Here is a 24,981-nt window from a genome sequence, read left to right on the forward strand (position 1 = left end):
CTCAACACATAGCTATTAACAATGCATCATACACAAAATAAAAATCAAAACAAAACACAATGTTAGATGGTTAGTCTCTCCCACCAAACTTATTTCACAACGTCTCGTTGTAAAAAAAAGTCGGGAAAAAGACTAACAGAAAAATAAAAACGAAAATAAGAAAAGACTCTATGTACAATGACTTGGAGTGTACCTCTAGTTCATGGAGGAGTAAAGGGAGTAGGAAGAGTTGCTATTGCATGGTGTTGGAGACTTCTATGCTCTCCTCTTCCTCCTTTGTCACCTTTCATAGGCTGAAGCTCTTGGTGGGTCATGAAAGCCAATAGCATTGCTAGCTTCCCCATGGAATGAGTGCCTCTCCATCTCATCTTCAACCATGTCTGCTGGCCCCTCACTTGAGTCCACAACCACCTGCTTCAACTTTTTGTTCAAACCCTTCATTCCCTTTACAAGCTTCTTGATGGTCTTCCCTTTCCATTTGACAAATAGCTGGAGAAGGTGGATGTGGGTGTGCGCTTCTCTAAGAGCCTTGTTAGTAACAGCTTCTTTAAATGGTAGGAAGTCGTAGCACGCACTACCATAGACTGGACTTGGAGGAGCAGTTTGTCAAGGGTCTTTGGTTGGATCCTCCCTACATACTTCTTCTTTCTATGAAGCTTTGAATGGCATGCAGACCCATCATCCTTGAGTTTATAGAAGTAATCATCTGCAATGTGGCAGCTTGTTACAAACTGGTGATAAAGAGATGTGACATCTTTTTGAGGGAGTAGGAGCCTCTTCTTTTGCATGCTGCGCCAAATGAAACCTATGTATGCATAGAAGCCTCTCTCAGTCTATCTATCCAAATATGTAGTCTTCTTGAGATAAACTAGATCAAGCCTTGCAATTCCATGGTCAAATGTACCAAGCTCAATGCCCTTCGCTTCTAAAATGGGAGTGACAAGCCCGCCCATACTTAGAACTGGAATACTATCTGTTGTTGTTCATACCCAGCTTTGGTAATGAACCATTTTGTGTAGGAACACTGCCGCAACACAAGTGTCTTCGGCATTGGTCATTGGCGGATGCGCGATGTTGTAACCTCTTATGAATGTTTGCAGCCCTGCTATAAGACAGCCAATCTCATTGGCTTGAACTGTTCAAGTCTCTCTTCGGGGAAAGGGTATATGAGAGAGAACCTTGTGGGCATATCTCACTGTAGGATGCATGATGCTTGTGCTATTCACATGACCAGCTGTGTAGTTGCCTATGCCAATGCTTCCCCAAAAGTCATCATACTCCTCTGGGTCAGTGTAATACTCAAGCCTTGTACATGGTTGGAAAACATAAACAGTCCCCAACTCTCCAAAGGTCATCTTGTTTTGCTTCCCTTGAACCTTAAACTCAAAATGCCCAAGACCTTAGTCTCCTCCACCATCTCCTCATCATAGTAAGTGTAACGCCCGTGAACTGGAATCCCAGTTTAGGGGGTGCATTGTTATATATCATGGTTTTTTTACGGTTTTTAACCATGATATAAGTATACTTTTTGAGTCTTTTGATTTGTGTTGTAGGATGTTTTTGAGTTCTTTTAGGTTTTCTAGGATTTTGGCATAGATGGAGCAAAGTGGAGCAATTTGGATCATTTTGAAGCATTGAACCAAAGAAATCAACTTGGAGTCGATCAAGAGTGATGGTGTCGATCGACGCCACCCTAGGTGTCAGTCGACACCCAAGTAAGCCGACACACAAAGCCTAAGTTTTGGAAGATTTACAAAATATCCCGAAGTTTTCCATAATTGCAAGACTAGTCCCTGACGTGTTTTAGGACATATCTTATTATATAAAGTTTGGTTCTCAAAGTTAGTAACTTACCAGATCGTGACACGTGTTAGTTTTAACGATCAGAGATTAAAATTAAAAACTCACGAGATCGTGACACGTGTCAGTTTTAACGATTATATATCCAAGTTAATAACTCATCAGATCGTGACACATGTCAATTTTAACGATCAAAAATCACATATCAAAGGTAGTAACTCATTAGATCGAGAAATCACAGTTTTCAAGCTTGGTAAAACGATGCATAAGATAATTGTAATTTTATTATATTAAAAAAAAACTTTATTAATCCTAAAAGGAAAAAAAATTGTAAATACACCCCTCTACATAACCAAATAGATGATGATATATTTTTCACCAAACAAAATAATTTTGACTAGCTTTGTTTTTCTTGGTAAAATTTTCATTCTTTGTTTTTTATTAACCTTTTGTTTGACACATCATCGTTCTTGAACAAGTCTCGAAGGCAATTTGTTTGTTGTCTAATCGAAGCAACTATATAAAAAGATTCCTAGATATTACCATGTGTTTTCGTCGTCGTTTCATTGAATTTTGTTTCGTTTCTCAGTTTCATTCATACTACGCAATCTTTGACTTTGAAATGTTAAAAAAGTTTCTTATGCATAATAACTAAGGTCTTTGGGATTACAAATTTCTCACAGTGTTATTATGATTTCTATTAACTTGCAGGACAGGTAGCATAAAAAAAAGATGAATACACAAATGCAATATAACAACAGATATTAAATAACACTAGATCAACTAAACAGAAAGTGTTCTTATCGTCGAACGATAGTACGTCTTACAAGAAAGTGGGAAGCAAGAAATTTTTTTATAGGCTCATTGGAATAAATTTGCTCATAAAATAGAAAATGGATTAAGGAAAATATACTGAAAATTATTAATTCTAAAAAATGTAAATACTCACTAGATCGTCTCATATTATTTATCTAACAAAATAATTTATCAAAAAAATTGCTTTCAACTTTGTTCTATTGGTAAAAGTTTTTTTTTTCTATTGATCAAAGTTTTTTAATAGGAAAACAAATTTTCCTTAAATTTTAAACCAATATATACTCTTACTTTCTACCTTTTGAGTTTGGAATAGGTAAGATTAGTATGTTGACCCAAAAAAATGGGAGATTGATATATGCATCTTTTTTTTATAATAATGTATTTTAAATTATTGTAGTAGTTTTAGACTGTTTTATTTAATTTATATTTTCATCTTTGAATTATCTGAGATTCATATATTACCGTGCTTTTAATTTTCTATTATTTCATCAATTATGTCAAATTAATTTTCTTCTAATTTCTCAATCTTGATTGGTTTGTCATAGACCTTTTTTTTTTATGCAAACATATTTGTTACCATTCGTTCAATCTCAAAAGGAGATAAAGAGGAGAAGGTTATCAACTTAATGGTTGGATAAAATAGCTAATCAAACACAAGCCTACAACAAACATAGATAGATTGGAAAAACAGAAATTATTGTTGATAGATCCATAGGAGTTTGGAGACATATGCTACATCATGGGGTGTCAAAGAAACTTCCATGAAATACATTGGGAAATTTAACATTAGTTACTGTCAAAAGATTTTGTGACGTTGGAAAAGGGTCTTTAGTTTCATTGGTTGATGGAGCAAGCCACTTTGAGATAGCTAAAAGACGTGAACATGTTCTCTCCACACAGGAGGAGGGCAGAGCCAAGGTTCTCTCTATGGTGGAGGAGGTTGGACGCAAAATTATCCCCCAAGGGAGGAAGGTAGGGGAGGTTGGACGCAAGGTTATATTCTCTCAAGGGAGGAAGGCCCCTTACAACCAACACAAGATAGATAGAGACACAAAGAGAGAGAAACATTAATCCCTAGAGTGAAAGCGACCTGACTTGGTCTCCCAAGAAGATACCAAACCCGTGACTCTCTTCTTCCTTCTCGCCTAACGGCTACAAGGAGGTTCCCGATCCTTCTCTTGGGCCTTAGATCATTGTGGCCTCTTTCTTCACTCCATGGGACATGGTAAGACTCGGCCTCTTATGTAAGACACGGCCCATTAACCTACTTGTACGGACGACGGTACGAACACCTCCTAGCTTACTCGATCTTGATCAATACTAAACTCCCTTCTAACTTTTTAATATCTATTGCTTATTATTCAGAAAGATGTTTTGTGTTTCATTGAACATGTCTGAGTAGTTTGCTTGTTAGGTTCAGGGTTTTTCACAAAGTTTTTATTGATTATTAGATCTGTTTATTTAGGATTCATTATCTTCTTAGATCTTCATCATAGGTTGTTCTTCATATTAATTCTTGATTGATCACCTAGAATTAATAACCTAAGAAAATATATTAATATGAGAGTATAATTAATTTTTCTGATAAAATCTTTGATGAGCAAAATTACTTTTTACAAAGAGATTTGAATTAGTAAATTTGTGAATAATCTAAACTTGTTTTCAAAGCTGGTTTTTAACCTGAACTTTACAAGGAGATTTGGATTTTCGGGTTTTAAACTTAGATAATATTTGCAGTGAGAACTGATTTATTTTACAAAAGAGTTTAGAGTTCTAGATATAATTTTAATTGCTTGGATCCTAATTAATTGATTGATTTAATATTCTGTAATTTCCTAAGAAATTCCCTAGACCTAGCTATATAATCCTTTGAATTTACGCAACTTATTTTAGTATTTTGCATTGCATTTATTTTAATACAAATCATTATGTTTAGCGTAATTATAACACTCTGTAATCTATTGTGTGATCTGAGTCGTTGTGGAATTCGACACCTAAGTACTATAGCGATCTCTTAATTTGAGAGAGTATGTCAGGGTTAAATTTGAGCATATCAAATTTTGGCGCCGTTGCCGAGGACTCTTTTGATCTACCATAAGATTTGAGTTTTTAGTTTTGTCTAAATTTTTCTTTTTATTTGCAACTAACACGCTTTTGTTTCTCTTTTCTTGTGTGTTTCAGATTTATGCCTCCTAAGCCTAACACTAAGAACAATAAGACTGGTCCAACTGTGAAGCATTCAAACCAATATTTGGGAAAGTTAGAGCGTGAAAACCGAAAAGCAACCAAATTTTTGGAAATGGTTAACACAATCATTCTGAGACCTGATGAGGTTGGTGTTTTGAGGGATCAAGATGGCCACTTGCGCAATGAGCAGGGCCAAAAGATTGATGCAGAAGGCAACATGATTGCTGACATTATTGACGCTGAGGAGCAGGCCGATGGTGTCGACCGACGCCAACAAGGTGTCGATCGACACCCTCCTTCAGCAGACACACGTGGAGCTGCCAACCACGTTAAAAACCTGGTTCTTGATTGTTCTTTTTTCACTGACCGATTTGCTAGATCTTTGTGTGATCTTGGTTCTAGTTTCAACTTGATGCCAAGATCAGTTGCCTTCAGCCTGGGAATGACAGACTTCAAGCCTACCAAGATCACTTTTATCCTTGCGGATCGATCAGTTCGTATTCCTGATGGTGTTCTTGAAGTTGTTCCAGTTAAGATTGGCGATTGCTTGATACCTACTGAATTTGTGGTATTAAAATATGAAGAAGAGCCTAAGGACCCCCTTATCCTAGGAAGATCATTCTTAGCCACTACTGGAGCTATAATTGATGTCAAGAAAGGGCAGATTGGACTTAATGTTGGTGATCTACAGATGCATTTTGACATGGACAAGCTGGTCAAGAGGCCAACTATTGATGGTCAGACTTTATATGTGGACACATTGTCTAATCTTGCTGAAGAAATATTCAAGGATCTGCATCCTGAGGATCCACTAGAGAGGGCATTGGTTGCTTAGCTGAAGAAGCTGAGAATTTAGATGACATTATTGTTGGGTATTTCAAGCTTCTAGAAGCTCATGAGCAAGTGAAAAAGTTGGTTGGTCAAGAGGAGTTCCAAAGCTTGATCTCAAGCCAATTCTCTATATCATGTTATTGTTAATGCTTCCTTAAAAAATGCAGAGCTCACTTTATTGCTAAGCAAGCTGCACAAGTTTTGCAAGGCTCTTGGTTATTCTCTTGATGACATTGCAGGGATTTATCAGACTTTATGCATAGGATTCATCTTGAGGAGGGAGCTAAGACATCTATTGAGCATTAGAGGAGGCTGAATCAAAATTTGCAAGATGTTGTTTAGAAAGCAATCATGAAATTGCTAAATACTGGGATCATCTATCCGGTTTCTGACAGCAATTGGATTAGTCCAGTACATGTTGTTCCTAAGAAGGGAGGAGTCACAGTGGTAAAGAATGACGAGAATGAGCTAATCCCATAAGGACAATTACTGGCCATCGGATGTGCATAGACTACAGAAAACTGAATGCCACAACCTGGAAGGATCACTTCTCGCTTCCCTTCATTAATCAGATGGTTGAGAGGTTAGCCAATCATCCATACTACTGCTTTTTGGATAGTTACTCAGGATTCTTCCAGATTCTGATTCATCCCGATGACCAAGGGATCACCACCTTCACTTATCCCTATGGCATTTTTGCTTACCGCAGAATGCCTTTTGGTCTCTGCAATGCTCCTGCGACATTTTAGAGATGCATGATATCTATCTTCACTAATATGATTGAAGATTATATGGAGATATTCATGGATGATCTTTCAGTTTATGGATCTTCATTCAAGAGCTGTTTGGATAATCTTTGAAAGGTACTAGCAAGATGTGAAGAGGAGCATTTAGTGCTTAACTGGGAGAACTGCCACTTCATGGTTACAGATGGTATTGTGCTTGGCCACCGGTTTTCAGAAGCTAGAATAGAGGTTGACCGCGCTAAGATAGAGGTGTTGATAGGTCTTCAACCACCAGAAAATGTGAAGTCAGAAAGGAGCTTTCTTGGGCATGAAGGGTTCTACAGTTGTTTTATTAAGGATTCAGCATGATAGCTAGGCCACTTTCTGCTTTGCTGTGTAAAGATGTCAAGCTTGAATTCATGAACGCCGCATAGATTTTGAGAGGATCAAGCAAGAGTTTGTGAGTGCTCCAATTGTTCAGCCACCAGATTGAGATTTACCATTTGAGGTAATGTGTGATGCTAGTGATTTTGCAGTTAGAGCAGTGCTGGGACAGAGGAAAGATAAGAAACTTTATGTTATCTACTATGCAAGCAGAACACTTGATGATGTACAAAGAAACTATGCAACAACAGAAAAGGAGTTGTTGGCGGTGGTGTTTGCTTTTGAGAAGTTCCGGTCTTATTTAATCGATTCCAAAGTTATTGTTCATACTGATCATGTTGCATTAAAGTATTTGATGCAGAAGAAGGATGCTAAGCCTAGACTTTTGAGATGGATTCTTCTTCTCCAAGAGTTTGACATTGAAATCAGGGATAAGAAAGAAGTTGAGAATGGTGTTGTTGATCACTTGTCAAGGATTATGATTGATGATGATGTTCCAATCCATGATTTTTTACCTGAAGAACATGTTTACTTTGTTGATACAGGTTTTCAGACTGACAACGTGATGAATACACCTTCGGCTAAACCAGCATCGACCGACACCACCTGGGTGTCGGTCGACAGCACCTACGAGACCAAAGTATATATTCGAGACAATATTTCAGCATCGACCAAAACCACCATAAGTTTCAGTCGACACCTCTCTTTTACCGAGACAAATTGGCCACTTGATGGAGATGTAGTTGCTGTGGCTAGCTCCAACCAACCTTGGTATGCTGATATAGCCAATTATCTTGCTGCAGAAGTAGAACCAGAAAAATTCAGAGGCTATCACAAGAAGAGGTTCTTGAGGGAACTTAGAAGATACTATTGGGATGAGCCATACTTGTATAAGCATTGTAGTGATGGAGTTTACAGAAGATGTCTAGCTGAGACTGAAGTTCCTGATGTTCTGTTTCATTTTCATGGATCAGATTATGGTGGACTCTTTGCTACCTTTAAGACAGTGTCCAAGGTTCTACAAGCAGGGTTTTGGTGGCAACAATGTTCGAAGACGCTCATGAGTTTGTCTCTCGATGTGATGCTTGTTAGAGAAGGGGACATATTAGTAAGAGATATGAGATGCCACAAAATTTCATCCTTGAGGTTGAAGTTTTTGATTGTTGGGGCATAGACTTTATGGGACCATTCCCTTCCTCTTACAAGAATCACTACCTCCTAGTAGTTGTTGACTATGGCTCCAAGTGGGTTGAAGCAATTACAAGTCCTAAGAACGATTATGCTATGGTTCTTAAGCTGTTTAAGACCATTATCTTTTCTCGGTTTGGAGTGCCTCGAATTGTTATCAGTGAGGGAGGTAAGCATTTTATCAATAAAGTGTTTGACAAGCTGTTGAAGAAGTATGGAGTTCAACATAGAGTCACTACTCCATGTCACCCACACACTAGTCGACAAGTTGAGGTTTCCAACCGTCAGATTAAGGAGATTCTTGAGAAAACAGTAGGTGGTACAAGGAAAGATTGGGCTATGAAGTTAGATGATGCATTTTGGGATTATCGGACCGCTTATTAAACACCACTTGGCACTACTCTTTTCCATCTACTTTATGGGAAAGCATGTCATCTTCCAGTGGAATTAGAGCACAAAGCAGCCTGGGCTGTTAAATTGATGAATTTTGATGCCAAGACAACTTCAGAGAGAAGGCTAGTACAGCTAAATGAGTTGGATGAGTTGTGTTTTCATGCATTTGAGAATTCTACGCTGTACAAGGAGAGGACAAAGGATTATCATGATAAAAAGATCATCTCACGACACTTTGAACCTAATGACCAGGTACTTCTATACAACTACTGCTTGACGCTGTTTCTAGGTAAGCTATGTTCCTCTTAATCCGGTCCTTTTACCATTCAAGAGGTTAGACCATATGGAGCCATTGTGTTGCTAAACTCTAAAGGAGAGAAATTTACTGTTGAAACGACCGACCTTTTTTTTTTTTAATAAATAATAAATAATATATATATATATATATATATATATATATATATATATATAAATAAACTACAACTAGTGGTTCCATACCCACTAGCCACCTAACCACATTCACAATCAACAGCGGAATAACAAAAAAACCAATATCCAATAATAACCAATAATAATTCAATAACAATCCAATATCATAGCATAAGCAATAACCAAATACCAAACAACAAGAAACAATGAACCATCAACCTAGCAATGTTTCTAATGACTCAACTCTAGCAACCTAGCAATGCCAGACAACATCCAATCGAGTCCCTAGAACATCCTCCTCCTCATTGCCTTGTTTCCACGATCACACTTTGCCTTTACCTGCACCACAAACACAAATTGAGATGCATGAGTATTTGATAAACACTCAGTGAGGCAATCCTCCGATCTACTGGGCTATACACACAAGCAATAATGATTCCAAAGTTCCAAACAAGCATCAAACAAAACACACAAGCCAGGAAATCAAACATCGTCTCGCTGGAAGGGAGGTGTCGAAGGCTTAGATTAGCCATGGTCATGTACTCACCTCTTTGCAGGAAGTTTCTGACCAACAATGGACGAATCCACACTCCCAGCAAGCTTCCCACATGTTCCTAGCCTTGAATCCTCACTCCCACAGCAAGATCTCACCCACAAAGCCTCCTAAAAACTCAAGAACGATGTTTTCTCCTCTTTCTCTTTGTTTTCAGCGGCTGGACAACCACAAAACACGACCTAGGTCGTTCTCCCACTTAAATATCATGGTTTAATGGTTCTCCTCAAACCAAACCGACCAAAAATCGATAATTAAATCGAACCGGTTGAACCGGAAAACAATCGGTGTCGATCGACACCTCCTGTGGTGTGGATCGACACCCTCACCAATTTACCAAAAATTGGTTTGCGGGTGTTACAACCGTTAATGGGAGTCGTTCGACACCGATGTTGGACCGCATTACAGATAAAAGGCTATCCGGCAACATACTTTTGGATTCGTTAATGGGCTTTGAATTTTGAGTGGGCTGGGTTTAACTGATGAGCATCGACCGACACCACTAATTGGGTGTCGGTCGACATCGAGAACAGACGCGAAAACCCTTTATAACCCTAGCCGTCTTCTTCATTCTTCATCTTCCTCCAAAACCCGACCAAACACTTCAAAACTTCATAACTTCTTCGATTTTGTTCCGTCTTGAGTGATTTTTGGTGCTAACCCACTCAATTTTCCCTCTTTTTTTTTCCAGATCCAGTGTCAATTTCCTGGTTTGGAGTGATGTCACTCCAGAAAAAAACAGAAAATGACCGGCGGCAAAGCTTCTTCTTCTCGCCAGTCCGTCCACCGTCAGCCACCGCGAGCTCCGGCGAGACCCTCCACCACCTTGCCTGACCTCTCTCTTCCTTCTCCCATTCCATCTCTCCCTCCATGGCAAAAGGAGGAACATGCCAAGATTAGCACTGAAAAGGAATGGGATGATGAACCTCTTGTTGAGGTTGGGAAGCCTGTATTTATCAACAGGCCAATGCTGAATCAGTGGGGGGAGAGTATGAGACAATGTTGTACAATGCTTTGTTAGAAGTTACTATCAAACCCACCAGGTTTGTTGATCCTGCTATTATTCATAGGATGGTAATTTATGCTGAGGTTTTAGGTTTGTTAGAGAAGATACGCTTGGGAACTGTATGCACTAAGCAATATGATTGTTATCCGGATTTAGCGCGTCAGTTTATGGCTTTTATTAGTATTACTTATGAGGATGAGCAGGATCCGCAATCTTATGGCATAAGATTTTCTGAGATTTGTGATATCTACGAGTGGCCCCGTTTCTTTCAGCACACTTCTCTGTCCAAGCAGTATTTGGATGTTTCTACTCTTTGGTCTTTCATAGGCATTGGAGAGTATAACTCCAAGGAGTCTCTTCAGTCAGATGTCAGACATCCAGCGCTCAGGTATATTCATCGTGCCATTGGCAACAGTTTCTTTTGTAAGATGGAACCAGGAAAGATGAGAGCTTCAGAGCTTCAGAGTTGTACTTGTTAGGCCTCGGAGTTGGTGACTTGATTCACCCTTTTACTGAGCGTAGTGATCCTGTAGCTATTAATTTTGGGGGTGTTTTTGCACATCACATGGTCTCTCTGCAGGCCAAGCCGTTTATGGGTATTGGTATTAAGACTGAGTCGTTGGGGAGCCTTCTTACCGTGATTTTTCAGTTCAAGAACATATCTACCAACGGTTTCAGTGTTATCACCAAGAGGAATCTCATGGATGAAGGTTACTTGAAGAGTGCTACTTGGCTGAAACAGGATTTGATGTGGAGGTTTTCTGATGACACTGGAGAGCATTTGATTCGGCTGCCGCGACCTGATCTTACCACCATTGGTGATGATGCGGAGCAGTTACGTTTTACTCCTACTGCTGATGACTTTGTTTCTTGTCCTCCTACTCATCTCCATCGAGTACCGCGGACTACTCCTGTTGTTGCACCTGCGGTTGACCCTGATGGGGGTTTTGAGGTTGGTTCTTCTTCTGGGACCACGGCATTTGAGTTTCCAGAGCCTCCACAACCTTTTGCTACCATGGAATAGGAGCTTATCAGGAGTACCAGACCTCCACTATGCCTGCCATCTGGAACGCTATTGCTGAATTTTCTAGGTGTGGATGTGATGTTCATATATTTTACCCTATTTTCCCTTAGTATATTCACATCTTTTGCATCTTTTGCTATCTATTTTGACCATTATTGCATAACTTTAGGACTGTTCATGCATTAGAGTATAGTTGCATTGCATTTGCATCTTTTCTTGCATAAACAGGTGATTTTGGAGCCTAAGGAGCATGGAAGCAATGCTGAAGAGGAGTGAAGCTATCAAGAGGAGAAAGCAAGGAAGTTAGAGCTGAAGAACCAAGGTCCAGAGTTCCACTCGACCGCCCACTGGACCAGACACTCGACCGTGTGCAGAGAAGGACTCGACCGAGTGGAAGGAGCTGAAGAAAAGCCAACTCGACCGGTCACTCGGACCGAAGCACCTGGTCGAGCTGACCGAGCCGCCTAGCTATTTTGTCTTTTAGCATTTTTAGGGCTTCCACTTCTTTTTCTATATATGGCCTTGTACCCTTCAGCCACCAAAGAGTCCAGCTTTTTAGATATTCTAAAACCTAGTATTTACCCCTTTGGGAATTATTGCTTTTTGCACTTTTATTTTCTTAGTTCTTTTACCTCCTTGAAGGACAAAAACAAGAGATTCCTCATATTTGATGGTTTCATAACTTTCAAAATATTGAGAATTCAGTTTGATTCCTTCTTCAATATGGTAGATCTTTGCTTTATCTTTATATTGATGCAAGTTTCGGTATTTTTTTGGGTTTATGACTTTGTTGTTCATCATGTGTGATTGTGAGTAGTTTCCTTAGCTCTTAGGGATGGTTTAGGCTGGATGGATGTTGTGGTTGTTTGATTTGGTCAAGCTTGATTGTTGTAGATCTCTTCTAGGCTAGATATTCCTAATGCTGATCCTATCACTGAGAGGGTAGGGTTTGATCTCAAGCCTCTTAGCATCACACCAATGTCTAAGGTGCAAAGATAAGGCTAGATCTAGAGATTTTCATTAGGCATGCTAAGAGATTAGATGTCTTGTTTGATTATTGACTATAAATTATCTGTTGCTTAATGCTTGCTTGTATAAGTTCTTTGCTTTGTGAGAACAAGCCTAGAAATATATGAGCTTGATTGTTTCTGTCATGAGAGTGGATTAACATGTTCTTGGAGATCTTTGTCTAGAGATTAGCTCATATTGGTTGTGGTTTGTTGATTAAGTTAGATAACCACAATCTAAAGTCCAGCCCATGAATCCATCCCTAAGACCTTCCTTGTTTATTGATTTCTTAGCTTAATTCCTGTTGTTTGATCGTTGTTTGATTCGCTTTTGTATTGCTCTGTTTTGCTTGCATTGCTCTGTTTCTCGCGTTTGTCCAGCTCGACCCTGTACTCGATCTACACTCGATCGAGTCCTCGAGCTCATCCCCAGAATTCTTGTTTATGCTTTGTATTTGTCCTGTTTCATTTTAGTTGCATTTTTGTTGCATTCACTTAGTATCCTTTTCATTACTTGCCTTGAATTAGTTCATTACTTGCATCACCATAGCTTCTATTTCTGTTCTTGTTTCATCATAGCTTTGATTAGTCTGTTTTTTTTACATTTAGCATCTATCTTAGTATTTTACTTTCTGCATTTTACATTTCATCAATAGGTTGTTAGTGACAAACATCCTTCATATTTGGCTTGACTTAGACATTTATGCATATCCTGATTGCTTGCAAACACTCATTTAGGATTGACATATCTTATACTACAACAGCATAAGGGTAATTGAAACACCTTACACCCACCTGTTCATCATTCATATCTCATCATCATTCCATCATTCACCAAAACATCCATATCCACCACCATAAAAAGATCCTTTGGCTCGACCACCAACTCGACCACCACTCGACCGAGTGAGTGATCGAGCACTTGATCGAGTCAAAAGCCGGATACAAATAGACATCACTTTCCCAGTCGACTCGACCACCCACTCGAGCCTGTGCTCGTGAAACATGTTATTTGTTGGTTGTGGTGAATGATGGTGTATGCAATGATGATATATGAATGGAATGATGGGTGTTTCAATTCCCCTTATACAGTTGCAGTATAAGAGGTGTCAATCCAGTCTGAGTGCTTGTGAACAATCAAGATATGCATATGAATCTAAGTTAAGACAAATATGAAAGGATGTTTGTCACTAACAATCCTATGATGATAATGATAAAATGCAGAAAATAAACTACAAGAGCTAAGAACTAGATGCAAATAAAACAGAATGATTATGAACTAAGAATAAAACAGAAACTGTAAACTCTAGATATGAACTAATGCAAGACAAGTAATGAACTAGATGCTAAGTAAATGCAATGGAAATTAAACAGGAATGAAACAAGACAATCACAAATCATAAACAAGAGTTCTGGGGATGAACTCGAGCAGCACTCGACCGAGTGTAGGTCGAGTGAGTGGTCGAGCTAGACAAATCCGGGGAAACAGGAGCAATGCAATAAAAACAGAGTAAAGCAAACACAGATCAAATAGCAAGCAAATAACAAGATTGAGACTTTAAAATCAATAAACAAAGTAGGATTCTGAGGATGGATTCATGGGATAAACTAATCATTGTGGTAATCTAACTTGATCAACAAATCTCAAGCAATGCTATGAGCTAACCTCTAGACATATTAATCCAAGACAAGTCTCTCCCACTCTCATGGTCAAGAGACAATCAAACCCATGCAATCCTAGACTTGCTCTCACAATGAAAAGAATCTACACAAGCATGCATTAAGCAATACATCTCAAACCAAACATGACCTCTAATCTCTTAGCAAGCCTAATGGTAAGCTCTAGATCTAGCCTTATCTATGCTTCTTAAACATTGGTGTGATGCTAAAAAGCTTGAGATCAGATCCTACCCTCTCAGATATAGGATCAGCATTAAGAACATCTATCCTAGAAGAGATCTACAACAATCAAGCTTGATCAAATCAGATATACCACAAGATCAATCCATCCTAACCCATCCTCAAGATCCTAAGAAGACTACTCACAACAAGACATGATGAACAAAGTCAAAAACCCAGAAAATATTGAAACTTGCATGATTAGATAGATAAGATAAAGATCTACAACTTTAAAGAAGAAATCAAACTCAGAATCTCAATACTTAGAAAGTTATTCAACCAACAAGTATGAGGAAATTCTTCTTTCTAAGTACAAAATCCAAAAAAAGAAATAAAAATGCAAAAGGAATAATATTCCTAAAAAGGTAAAAACTAGGTTTAGAATATCTGAAAAGCTGGACTAAAAAATCTAGATTGTTTGGTGGCTGCAGGTACAAGGCCTTATATAGGAAGGGGAGTGGAAGCCTAAAAATGGGAAAAGTCAAAGTGGTCCACGAATCGGTCAACTCGACCAGTGCTCGGTCGAGTGCCAGGTCGGGCTGGCTTCTTCTGTGTAACTCCACTCGGTCGAGTCCATCTCCCACTCGGTCGAGTGCTTGGTCAAGCTGGACTCCGGATCTTGGTTCTTCAGCCTTGACTCCCTTGTTTCCTCCTCATGATTGCTTCACATCTCTTCTCCATTGCTTCCATGCTCCTTAAGCTCCAACATCACCTGTTATGCATGAAAAGATGCAAATGCAATGCAACTACACTCTAATGCATGATTAGTCCTAAAGCTACACAATAATGGTGAAAATGGATAGAAAAAGATGCAAAAGATGTGAATAAACTAAGGGAAAACATGGTAAAATATATGAACATCAACACCCCCAAACTTAGTCTTTGCTTGCCCTCAAGCAAATAAACAAGACATAAGAAGGTAGATGAGGTTTAAAAGTGGGATCTCAGCTCCTTAAGCTTGCAAATAGACCATCTAGTATCAATGTCCAAGTTACGAATACTATGATGCAAGTTGAATGAGCTGGAATTTAAAGACTTTAGACAAGCATATCACAACCTTTACTGATTTGAGCCTAAGACATCCACATGCATTCAAATCAACCATTTCCTTTAACATTCATTAAACAAGAACATGAATCAACTCTATGCAATGCTTAAACTCATTTGGCTTGGTAATAAAGGGTTTTGAGACAATGATGGTCTCTTTTTTTAGAGTGGGGCATATCAATATCAAGGTTCTCTCATGAAAATGGATTGAGCTTTAGAAGAATGCTAAAGTAAGAACACCTAAACTCATACAAGAATAAAACCTTGTCTACCCAAAGGTACCCAAAGTGTTTATCCTAGCAATCTAAACCCTTATGATCCTAGTGCTACCCTTTGCTTCTTCTTTTCTCTTTAACCCTTTTCTCTTTTGGTTTTCAAGTCTTAGGAGATGTTTCTTATTTATCTTTCTAGTGGAATGGGGGATTCTTTCTTATTGCTATGGTTCTCTTTTCTTCTTATTCTTAAGACATAAAAGCATTTTGCAAGACTTTTCTTTTCTTTCTTTTCTTTTTTCTTAACTAGAACCATCTTAATCAACACTTTACTTCCCATCCTTTCACTAGACTTTACTTAAACACAATCTCCTCTTAAAGACTCTACCCTTTTTCTTTCTCTTTTCTTTCTTTTCTTTTCAAAACTACCAAGTCCCAAACCCAACAAGTGAACCACCTAGTCCTATCTAGTTTGAAAAATGCAAACTAGAACTACACAAGTCTTACTCTTGTCAGTTCAAACCTAACACTTTCTACCAAGCTCAATCCCAAAAATAGGCCTCACACACTCAAGAATAAATTTGGCTTGAAAGAAGGATAGGTTAAGGGTAAGGGAAACTGATTCTTAATGAGGAAATCAGCTACTTGGATCAACAAGAGTGGTAAAAGGAAAAAGATGATCCAAGTATGTATATGGTATCCATGAGTTTAAAGCAATGCACATATTGATAATTAAAAGTCAATATTAGGTTCTTATAAAATAGGAAATGGTTTCAAATCACAACATGCTTCAATTTAGATCAAATGCAATACAAGCTTCAAGCTTGGTTCAATCTTATGCCTCCTACTACTCAACTAGCATCAAAGTACTAATAACTTGGGCATTGATCCTAGTCTAGTGATAGGCTAGCCTACAAGGAAATACTCATCATAGATCCCTAATGCAAATATTATACAATTCTACATGAAACATGCTAAACAAGATCCTAATATGCAATGCAAACTACATGAACACTCTTTTTTTATGAAGATTTTTTCAAAATTTTTCAAATTTTTATGGTTTTTCTATGCCTTAGATGCTAATGCAAGTGCTCAACATGATAATGATAAAAATTTGAAATAAGAACACAAAACACAACATCAAATGCTATCTCAAACCCTCCCCAAACTTAAATCACACAGTCCCCTGTGTGAAAAAGTTGTGAGAGGATTCAGGATTTAAACACAACACAAAACACAATATGAAATGCAATGGTATAAACAATGGTAAGGTGATAGTGGTACCTTAGGGATTGTGGAAGAAGTTGTCCACATCCATCTGCATGCTATCATAGGAGTAGTTGGGGTCAGGCTGGTGGCTTGGAGAAGGACTTTGGGGCAGCTCGACAATCCCAATCGACCTTGACTCGGTCGAGTATGTGTCCGAGTGGGTAGGTCGAGCTAGACTGCGAGTGTCCAAATGATGGGCTTGCTGCTGGCAGAACTGCTGGTAGAGAGCTGGATCCATGTAGTATTGAGGTGGGATGGGAGGGTATGATGGATAACCTGGATAAGCAGCTGGAGGTGGGAAGCCATAGGGTGATCTGGGAAGGTGCTCGGCCGAGTGCATCGGAGGTGCTCGGTCGAGTGGCTGCTCGAGTGACCCGGTCGAGTGCCTTGAAAACTGATGTTCGCGGGTACTTGAGCTCCTCTTCCTCATATTTGGCTCATACATTGAAGCCCTAGCTGGTTCCACAAGATTCGCAACCCTTGAAAGTGCTCTAGTTGAGCTACTTCTCCTCAAAGGGCTTGAATGTTGGCTAGGAGATGAGTTTCCACTCTTCAGCTCAGCAATCTCCTTCTTCAAGCCTTTGATAGACTTAGCCATGTTGGTCACCTTCTTCTTCAGCTTATCAAATCTCTTTCCATGCCACTTACCCCATTTTTGCAAAAGAGTTAACCTCTTGGCATTCTCCCTCACTCCTCTACTATCTCTTGGGTTGGGCTCATAATCTTCAAAGTAGAACTGCTCCTCTCCATCAGCTACTTGTGCATTCCCAGCTTCCTCAACTCTATGTTGAATCACTCCATCAAACCAATGCTCCTCAGCTGGCCAAAAATCAATGTTGGCCCCTTCTTGAATAGTGGTGAGCTCTTGGTTAGGCAATATGAATTGCTTTTTCCCAAGTGTTGGAAGCTCAAAGTTGAATATGTGGTTCCCTTGATGCTTCTCCTTGGCTAGGATGAGAGTGGAGGTAAGGTAGTTTGAGTCAATCCATCTTGGTAAGACTCTTTCTCCTCTAGGTTGGATGTTAGCAGCTTGAAGGATTGGAGTGATGATGCCTCCAATGGTAAGTGCTCCTCTTGAACCCTTGCTCTCAAGCTTGCCTACCCAACTCCTGAAATAAATTATGTGGTCTATCAGTACCATTGCAAGATCAGTCTCCACAGTGCTACCAAGGATGATGGTTCCATTCCTTGCTTGAAGAAGAACTCCATTGAGAGCCAAGTCAATCATCTTCAGCTCTCCCTCATTGATGTTTCCAGTTTCCTTTCTTGCAAAGAAAGTATTGGCAAGAGCCTTATGGTAATACCTCAAGACTGGGCTCCTAATACTTGAGCTCTTGGAGTTGGAGGATGAGTAATACTTGTTATCCCCAATGGTCTCCCATACAGCAAACAATTCTTCTCTTGGAACCATCATGCTCCTATGGCTCCCAACCTCAAAACCAAACACATCAGCCAGCTTCTTCAATGAAAGCTCATGCTTCCTCCCTTTGATGGTGAAGGAGATATGACCAGCTCCTGCTTCAGCATCTTTCCTCAAGTATTGGTGCAGCTTGACAGTGGCTAGGAACTCACAGCTTTCCTCTCTATACCCTTCCATGCAAAGCCCCATGAACTTGGTAAGGCTGCTCTTCTCAAAAAGACATTCCACATCTTCATCAATAGCAAGCTTCTCCATAGTCTCCTTGTGTGGATACCTAGTTCCCAGGAACTCCATCCTCATGAAAGCATCATAAAGCTGCTTCTTAGACAACCCACAAGACTCAGCCTCTCCATCTTCCATCAATTCCTCTTCTTCACTCTCCTCCTCACTTTCACTTTCACTCTCTTCTTGCTCCACTTCAACTGTTGGTCTCTTCCCTTTGGCTCTATATCCCCTTATCATCTCATCAATGGTAGGCTCCCTTTCCTCCTCACTCTCAGTCCTCTCAGGATCCTCCTCAACTGGCTTTTTCCTGAGACTCGGCACTTGGCTCGACCGACTGCTCGAACCAGCACTCGGTCGAGTGGTCGATCGAGTGGACCTTCGAGTGGCTCTCCTAGCTTCACCTCTTGGTTCAAGGTCAGCATCACGACGTTCCATGGAGCTTGCAGCGGCTTTGTGAGACTTCTTGGTGATCTTAGAAGACATTTTCAAAAAGAAACTGAAGGGAAATAGACTCAAAGCTCAAAGTTAATAGGTTAGTGACCCAAAACTTGAAAGAACAAAGCTAGAGCAAGAGATGAACTTTGAGAGAGATCTTAAAGCTTGAATTTAAATATTTTGAGCAAATGAGAGAGTGTGAGAGGTTTAGGATCGATCAAGTGCTATTTAAAGAAGCCTAGGAGACAAGAAGACAAGGGTGGAGCGTCCTTACATTTCAAATTTGAATTGGGAATCTTTGACTTGCTTTTTGGCTGCCACTCGACCCCACACTCGACCAGCACGTGGTCGAGCTCCTTGACCAATTTTGAAATTTCAAAATTTTTCTCCTTGTTCTTCCCTCCACTCGATCATTCTAGAAGAATGGGAATCGAATGGGCCTCAATTAGTATCCAGCTCGGCCGAGTACCTCTTGTTTTGTGGTCGAGTGGGCCTACGAGCCTTCTTCTTCAGCTCCACATCTCCCCTTACCCAACTATATTCTTATTAAAAAGCCTGTCCAACAAAAACATAAAACAAAACACATCAAAACTACTAAGAAATTAAACCATATGTACAAAGGATACCTTAGGGACTTCCTCCCTAGTGAGCTTGTTTATAGTCACTAAGCTTGACTTTAGTTTCCTTCTTAACTTTGGTTTAGATACCAAGGAGGTGATGAAATCCTCCCCGGAACCTCTTGGTCACTGTGAAGTTGATCCTTGATCACCTCACCCTTAGCACTCAAACCATATTTCTTCTTAAATTTGAGCCTAGGTCTTGCTTTCCTCAAAGACCTCTTGTTCAGTTTGACCTTGAGATCCTCAACCATACTAGACAGCTCTTGAACTGACCTTTTCAGCTCCTCAACAGAATCCTCTTGAAGTGGGAGCTCAGCCTTAGGGTCTCCTTCATCCTTGAAAACCTCATGATCAACTTTCTCCTTGATAGTGAAGGGTTGATCATCAATGGTAGGCAGGTTGGTTGGGTTATAGATGTTGAACTTCATGACTGTATCCTCAGCAATGTTCAAGGTCACAAGACCCTCCTTCACATCAATAACTGCTCCAACAGTAGCTAAGAATGGCCTCCCTAGCAAGATTGGATCCTCAGGCTCCTTGTCCATCTCTATTACCACAAAATCAGTGTGAATCCTTGCTTTCCCTATCTTGAGTGGGACATTCTCCAACCTTCCAACCTTCCAACTACCTCTCTATTTGTCCCATCAGCTAGAAGCACATGGAGATTGGTAGATTTGAAATCAGTTCTCCCAAGCTTTTGAGCTAAGGAGTATGGCATCACACTTGTTGAAGCTCCCAAATCACAAAGGCATTGATTATAGTGGAGGTAACTGATTGTGCAAGGCAAGTAGAATGGCCCTGGGTCCTTAAGCTTAAGTGAGATGATCACTCCTCCAAGGTTTTCAAGATCCTTCTCATCTTGAGCTTGAGCCTTCTTCACTGATAAATCAAGCAAGAAATCTCTATAGAGAGGGTATGGTTTATACTGTTCCAAAGCAGGTCCTCTCTCCTCTTCTTGATAGGCAATGATGATCTCCTGAATAGCCATCACTTCTTCCTTTTTCCCAACCAAAGCTTCTTCCCTCAAAACCCTTTCTTCCTCATGTTGCTTAGCCAACATCTCCTTTTTCTCAATGATTTCCCTTAACTCCTTGATCCTCTGTGCTTTGAAACGCCCAGGGAATGGCAATGGGGGCTTGTAAGCAGCAGGAATGTACTTAGCAGGCTTGACAGCTTCGGAGTCCCCAGCTCGATCGACCACTCGAGCATGCACTCGGTCGAGTGGCTGCTCGAGCTCCTGGTCGAGTTCTCCTGCGAGTTCCTGTTGCTTTGCACAGATGTCACTTGGGGCTTCAGTAACTAATGAATTCCCCCAAACTTGGACTGCACTGTCCTCAGTGACTTCTTCCTCTTGAAGTAGGATGGCTTTGGCTGTGAACTCCCTTGGATTTTGAACAGCTTTTCCAGGGAGTTGGTTGGGTTTTGGAGCTGAAGTAGATGCTATGTTACTCTCCATGTACTTCACTCTAGAGTTAAGACCTTCAAACTTCATGTTCAGGTCATTATACTGGGATGTAAGCCTTTGGTTTAGCTCAGCAAACTGCTTGGCTTCCTCAATCTTCCCTTGTGTTTGACCAATCAACAGCTGCTGTATCATAGCTCTAAGGTCTTGTTCTTGGCCTTGGTTAGTTTGAAACCCTGGTGGGGGACACAACTGGGGCTGGAACACCTGCTGTTGTTGTTTGGGAATATAGTTTTGGAACCCTTGAGGCTGTTGAGGCTGTTGAGGAGGGTAGACTTGATCTTGTGGATTAGCCACATTGGTGCTCCTATAAGATAGGTTGTTGTTCTTGAAACCACCTTGATTGTAGCCCTTGAATCCACCTTGGTTTTGCATATAGCAAAGCTCAGCAAACTCATTCTCCCCCTCTTGAACTGGAGCTTCTTCTTCACCAATGAAGTGAATGGATTTGGACTGGCTGAGGAGTATCTTGTCAAGTTTCTCATTGACCATCTTCAAATCCTTCTTGTACTTGTCCTCTTGATCAGTTGAGGAACTCCGTATGGTCCTTTCATAATCTTCATTATAATTGCCATCTGACTGAGCAAGATTCTCTACTAACTCCCAGCCTTCATCTACATGCTTGTTGAGGAAGTTTCCATTGGAGGCTGTGTCAAGAAGCATTCTGAACTTGGGAAGCACTCCTCTATACAATGTGCTCAACAATGACTCCATACTGAAACCATGATGAGGGCATTGAGTCTGGTAGCCCTTGAATCTCTCCCAAGCTTCACAAAAGCTCTTATAGTTCCTTTGAGCAAATCCAGAGATCTCATTTCTCAATCTAGCAGTCCTAGCATTGGAGAAGAATTTGGCCAAGAAAGCCTTCTTACATTGGTCCCAAGTAGTGATAGCACCAGTGGGCAGAGTCTTCTCCCATAAATGAGCCTTGTCCCAAAGAGAGAAAGGGAACAACCTCAGCTTGAAACCATCTTCACTTACTCCATTGATCTTGGTAAGACCACATATTCTGTCAAACTCATCAAGATGATCAAGTGGATCCTCCATAGGCAATCCATGAAACTTATTGGCCTGAATCATTGAGATCAATCCACTCTTGATCTCAAAGTTGTTGTTGGCAACAGTTGGTGGCACAATGCCAGCTCTTTGGTTGTGTGTGTTGGGTGCATCTCCAGCACCAATATGTCTTGGTCTCTGAACTTGATCCTGATGATCCATAGCTACTTGAACCTCTTGTTGTTGCTGAACAACCCTCTTCTTCTTGGATCCCAAACCCTTGTTCAACTTGTTGATACTGTCACTATGCCTTAGAAGAGTGTCTGGTCGAGTGGTACCTGAAATGGAACTTCAACCCCAAACACAAGATTCAAGTGCAGAAACTTCACAAATGTATAAAAGAACTTAATCTTAGACTAATATGGATCCTAAATGTCACAAAAACTAACTCAAACCGGCAACGGCGCCAAATTGAAACATGTTATTTGTTGGTTGTGGTGAATGATGGTGTATGCAATGATGATATATGAATGGAATGATGGGTGTTTCAATTCCCCTTATGCAGTTGCAGTATAAGAGGTGTCAATCCAGTCTGAGTGCTTGTGAACAATCAAGATATGCATATGAATCTAAGTTAAGACAAATATGAAAGGATGTTTGTCACTAACAATCCTATGATGATAATGATAAAATGCAGAAAATAAACTACAAGAGCTAAGAACTAGATGCAAATAAAACAGAATGATTATGAACTAAGAATAGAAACAGAAACTGTAAACTCTAGATATGAACTAATGCAAGACAAGTAATGAACTAGATGCTAAGTAAATGCAATGGAAATTAAACAGGAATGAAACAAGACAATCACAAATCATAAACAAGAGTTCTGGGGATGAACTCGAGCAGCACTCGACCGAGTGTAGGTCGAGTGAGTGGTCGAGCTAGACAAATCCGGGAAAACAGAGCAATGCAATAAAAACAGAGTAAAGCAAACACAGATCAAATAGCAAGCAAATAACAAGATTGAGACTTTAAAATCAATAAACAAAGTAGGATTCTGAGGATGGATTCATGGGATAAACTAATCATTGTGGTAATCTAACTTGATCAACAAATCTCAAGCAATGCTATGAGCTAACCTCTAGACATATTAATCCAAGACAAGTCTCTCCCACTCTCATGGTCAAGAGACAATCAAACCCATGCAATCCTAGACTTGCTCTCACAATGAAAAGAATCTACACAAGCATGCATTAAGCAATACATCTCAAACCAAACATGACCTCTAATCTCTTAGCAAGCCTAATGGTAAGCTCTAGATCTAGCCTTATCTATGCTTCTTAAACATTGGTGTGATGCTAAAAAGCTTGAGATCAGATCCTACCCTCTCAGATATAGGATCAGCATTAAGAACATCTATCCTAGAAGAGATCTACAACAATCAAGCTTGATCAAATCAGATATACCACAAGATCAATCCATCCTAACCCATCCTCAAGATCCTAAGAAGACTACTCACAACAAGACATGATGAACAAAGTCAAAAACCCAGAAAATATTGAAACTTGCATGATTAGATAGATAAGATAAAGATCTACAACTTTAAAGAAGAAATCAAACTCAGAATCTCAATACTTAGAAAGTTATTCAACCAACAAGTATGAGGAAATTCTTCTTTTCTAAGTACAAAATCCAAAAAAAGAAATAAAAATGCAAAAGGAATAATATTCCTAAAAAGGTAAAAACTAGGTTTAGAATATCTGAAAAGCTGGACTAGAAAATCTAGATTGTTTGGTGGCTGCAGGTACAAGGCCTTATATAGGAAGGGGAGTGGAAGCCCTAAAAATGGGAAAAGTCAAAGTGGTCCACGAATCGGTCAACTCGACCAGTGCTCGGTCGAGTGACAGGTCGGGCTGGCTTTTTCTGTGTAACTCCACTCGGTCGAGTCCATCTCCCACTCGGTCGAGTGCTTGGTCGAGCTGGACTCCGGATCTTGGTTCTTCAGCCTTAACTCCCTTGTTTCCTCCTCATGATTGCTTCACATCTCTTCTCCATTGCTTCCATGCTCCTTAAGCTCCAAAATCACCTGTTTATGCATGAAAGATGCAAATGCAATGCAACTACACTCTAATGCATGATTAGTCCTAAAGCTACACAATAATGGTGAAAATGGATAGAAAAAGATGCAAAAGATGTGAATAAACTAAGGGAAAACATGGTAAAATATATGAACATCAGCTCGACCGAGTGCCTGTTCGAGTCTGTACTCGCGCCTGTTGATGCAAACAAGGTCAAAGGGTCATCACAATCTTCAGAGACTCCTAGATCACATCAACCGACCACCAAGGGACCTAAGACAGCAGAGAACAAGGATCTATCAGGAACAAGAACAACAAGTGCTAATGGAGCAACAAGATCAACAAGCTCCAAGGGCAAGAAACATTGGTGCTGGAGATGCACCAAACACACATAACCAGAGAGCTGGTATTGTGCCTCCTACAGTAGCAAACAACAATTATGAGATCAAGAGTGGATTGATCTCCATGATTCAAGCCAACAAGTTCTATGGGTTGCCAATGGAAAATCCCCTAGACCACCTTGATGAGTTTGATAGGATATGTGGTCTCACCAAGATCAATGGTGTGAGTGAAGATGACTTCAAGCTTAGGCTGTTCCCTTTCTCACTTGGAGACAAAGCTCATCTCTGGAAGAAGACACTTCCAACTGGAGCAATCACCACATGGGATGCTTGCAAGAAGGCTTTCTTGGCCAAGTTCTTCTCCAATGCTAGGACTGCTAGATTGAGGAATGAAATTTATGGGTTTGCTCAAAGGAATAATGAGAGCTTTTGTGAAGCTTGGGAGAGGTTTAAAGGATTCCAGACTCAGTGTCCTCACCATGGCTTCAGCAATGAGTCCCTCCTAAGTACTTTGTATAGAGGAGTGCTTCCCAAGATAAGAATGCTTCTTGATACAGCCTCAACTGGCAACTTCCTCAACAAGAATGTGGAAGAAGGATAGGAATTGGTTGAAAATCTTGCTCAGTCAGATGGC

The 24,981-nt window shown here is 40.0% G+C and overlaps 2 non-coding genes across 2 annotated transcripts; one reads left to right on the plus strand and one right to left on the minus strand.

Moving 5' to 3' along the window:
• The first annotated feature begins 21,650 nt into the window (after window positions 1-21,650).
• On the plus strand, window positions 21,651-21,757 carry LOC147919202 (small nucleolar RNA R71). Its single transcript, XR_015594366.1, has one exon. It is a non-coding gene; the product is annotated as a small nucleolar RNA R71 (small nucleolar RNA).
• Window positions 21,758-24,726: 2,969 nt separating this feature from the next.
• LOC147919203 (small nucleolar RNA R71) lies at window positions 24,727-24,833 on the minus strand. The gene has a single exon (XR_015594255.1). It is a non-coding gene; the product is annotated as a small nucleolar RNA R71 (small nucleolar RNA).
• Window positions 24,834-24,981: the final 148 nt, after the last annotated feature.

Source organism: Camelina sativa, chromosome 20 (genome assembly GCF_030686135.1).
Source record: "Camelina sativa cultivar CO46 ecotype springtype chromosome 20, ASM3068613v1".
Taxonomy (NCBI): domain Eukaryota; kingdom Viridiplantae; phylum Streptophyta; class Magnoliopsida; order Brassicales; family Brassicaceae; genus Camelina; species Camelina sativa.